The sequence below is a fragment of the Octopus bimaculoides genome, chromosome 15 (genome assembly GCF_001194135.2).
Source record: "Octopus bimaculoides isolate UCB-OBI-ISO-001 chromosome 15, ASM119413v2, whole genome shotgun sequence".
Taxonomy (NCBI): domain Eukaryota; kingdom Metazoa; phylum Mollusca; class Cephalopoda; order Octopoda; family Octopodidae; genus Octopus; species Octopus bimaculoides.
Genome location: NC_068995.1, coordinates 37,399,938 through 37,403,583, shown reverse-complemented (window position 1 = coordinate 37,403,583; position 3,646 = coordinate 37,399,938). Strand labels below are relative to the sequence as shown.

Here is a 3,646-nt window from a genome sequence, read left to right as displayed (position 1 = left end):
TATATATATGTATATGTATATATATATGTATATGTATATATATGCTTCTCTGAAGAGGGCTTATAGAACCGAAATAAGTGTCTGAAAATGCCATCATACTGACAGAGGTCAGATATACTTTTCACTGCATCACATTTTCAATTCATCATAATTAAAATTTTGGATTTGCCGTCTGTTTTCTCAGAATTAGTCATTTGGGTAATTGATTATTCTTATCAGTAAAACTGTAATTTCAATTAATTAAAATTCTTGATTTACGACATCATGTTACCATGTTACCCACTTTACCATTGAGCTTTGGTGCATCGGGCTACCCTGAGTATTTCCAGGCTGTTCTCTTCAAACAGGTATTGTTTGTATTTTTGTAGTAAAGTCATTTATCTCTCTGATCAAATCAATAGTTGCTAATAAGCAACATATTTAGATGCAGTAGTTGATGTTTAAAGATAGAGCTGGGCATTATTAATGATTGTGATGAAGCCAAGTTCGCCTTCCGGGATCTGATTAGGCTACGCGAATCAACAAGGTTATTTTTCTCTTCAGTTAGTTAAACAAGTCTGCATGGTCAGCATAAATTCCAATTTCTCCTAAGCTTCTATTGTGTAAAGATAGAAACAGCTGGACACGAAACAAAACGTAAAACGTAACTGATTATCAAAAATAATTGGTAGATGAAAACTGTCTTGTATATCACGAAAATAAAATGAACAGATTGCAGCAGTAATTAAACCAATACAAGCAATATTAATGCATTAATATTGATCGCAAGCATTGATACAAAAGAAACATTTCGAAATTCTAACTATAACAGTGTAATATTTAATACTGAAGCATTATGGTATCTGCATTAAGAAAACAAATAGGGGAACGTGTTTGAAATACTAAATTATTTCATTCACTTGGAATGCAATCTAAGGAAAAGTGACTGAAGACAAAATTGCTAGATTACAAATGTAATTTGTAAATTGTGAGATGCTATTCACAATGTATGTCGATGTCGGTGGCGTGAGCTTGAGGTTAATTTTTTGTACTGTGCTATAGAGTATATGTTTCTCATATTAATAAAAAAAATACTAAGTAACCAACACGAAGGTCTTGAAACAGGCAGCACTTTCGAAAATAACTATCGTGTGCAAAAGGAGATCAAGATGGCTTGGACGTGTGAAGCAGATGAATGACAACAGGATTCCCAAACCCAAAGAGATTTTAAATGGTGAGTTGGCTCAGGGCAGTAGACGCAGCGGACGAACAAAGCTGCGACTTAAAGACACATGTAAGAGCAACCTGACCAAGTTCCACATTGTTGCAAAGACTTAGGAAAAGTTAGCTGAAGAGAGAACAGCATGGAAAACCCCAGTGAAGAAAGGAGTCAAACAGCTCGAAGAAGAAAATATCCCGGCCCTCAAAGAACAACGCCAGAGAAAGAAAGACAACACACCGCAACCTTGCAACAGGTTATTTATTTGCAGATTTTGCAGCAGAATTTGCTCATAAAACATAGGAAGGTTTTGAGAAGTTGTAGGAAGAAGACTACAAGTACCTAATTAAGACATTCTCTGCTGCTTAGACGTAAATAACTTAATCACAAAATACGAAGTAGAAATTGGACACAAGAGTAAAAACACAACGTAATACTTCTGATTCTAAGAATCTCTTTTGATTTAATGTTCAAACCAAGGCCACACAGAATGTTTTTCTACAATTTAATGGACATCTGATATATGTGTGTGTGTGTGTGTGTGTGTGTGTGTGTGTGTGTGTGTGTGTGTACATATATATATACTGTATATATATTTTAAGGAGGAGTTAATTATAAATCAAGTTAGTTTAGAGCAAATTGACATAAAAGTAACATGTCAATGATATCATTACACGGGGGTTATATCTGTGTCAGTGGAATTCCTGTTCACAATGTACAAGAAGTAATGAATATTCGATATCATTCTTATTAAGCAGCTGCCGAGTTTTGTTACTGTTTACAGACAGGACAGTCCTAATGAAGCATTAAGATGACCGACGTCTGATTCTGACCACCTCATTTCCAACATCCCCGCCTCAGGCTACATAATTCAATAAATTTTATTTTTAAGACGACAGAAGTGCTATTTAAAAGACATTTGCTCGCATTTTGTAAGCCGTCAGGTGAGGTGGAGGTGTACAGCCTCTACGTTGGCTCCTTGTAACATCAGTGTATCCCTTGTTAATGCAGTTCTTAGTTATAGTTACGTCGATTGAAAGTTAATTGCTTGTTAATTGCTACAGAGACTCTGCCATTAATGATTTTTAAAATTCCGTTCTGGAGATTTTTCACTCAAAGGTATCCAATGTTCTGGTTGACCTACTGAATGTGATGATGACCGAATAAAAGCCATAATTGAATCTGATTGTGATATAACTGTGAGAGAGGTTTCAGAGAGGTTAAATGTATCACACACAACAACTGAAAATCACTTAAAATATCTTGGACGCGTTAAGAAGTTCGATATAAGGGTTCCACATAAACTGAAAGAGATTAACTTAACACAACGAATCAATATTTGCGATATACATCTCAAACGCAATGAAATCGACCTCATTTTGAAACGAATCATCACTGATGAGGATAAATGGACTGTCTACAATAACATCAATTGAAAACGATCATGATCCATGCGTAATGAACCAGCACAAGCTACAAAGGTGTTGTGAATTTTGAACTGCCTCCAAAGAACCAAACGATCGATTCAGATGTTTACTATCAACAAATAATTAACCTGGAGGGGCGCAATCACAGAAAAAACGGCTACAATTGGTAAATCGTAAAGAAATCGTCTTCCACCATGGCAACGCTAGATTACACACGACTTCGCTAACTGGGGGAATAATTATTGGAGCTTGGTTGGAAAGTGACCTCACATCCACCATATAGCCCTGACGTTCCACCCTCAGATTACCATTTATATCGAAGGTTACAAAATTGTTTGAATGTTAGATCTTTCAATAATGTTGATGACCTGAAATCGCACTTCAATGTTTGGCTGCTAAGGACCAGAAGTTCTAAGAGCACGAAATCATGAATTTGCCAGAAAGATGGCAAAAAGACATCGAACAAAATACAAAAAGATAATTCATTGAAGTTCATTCTTTGTATGGATAAAAATGACTTTTACTTCACTCTAAAATCCGAAATTACTTTCCTGCCAACCCAATATATACATATATATTATATATTATAGGAGAGTATTATAGTTCGCTCGAAGCATTGTGTATTGTTTGTAAAGAATAACAAGTTTTGAATGGCACAACAATACAATATAATACAAAAATGGAGTATATACCTGGTGTAATTTAGTTATCTATAGTCCGATTATATTACGGAATACAATTCCTTCTTCAGATATTCTTAGATGGAGTCGCTGCTATAATCTGTTTTCCAACGGCTTTTCTTTTAAAAACCGTTGGAAAACAGATTATAGCAGCAACTTCATCTAAGTATATATGAAGAAGGAATTGTATTCCGAAATATCATCGGACTAAAGATAACTAAATTACACCAGGTATATACTCCATTTTTTGTATTATATTGTATTGTTGTGCCATTCAAAACTTTTTATTCTTTACATTATCTATTTTATTATTTTATTATGTTATATTGTTACATATATAT

At 34.5% G+C, this 3,646-nt stretch overlaps 1 protein-coding gene across 1 annotated transcript in view; it reads left to right on the top strand.

Moving 5' to 3' along the window:
• LOC106875431 (protocadherin Fat 4) overlaps nt 1-3,646 on the top strand; it is a 483,512-nt gene that overhangs the window by 11,779 nt on the left and 468,087 nt on the right. The gene's annotated exons all lie outside the window — the stretch shown is intronic.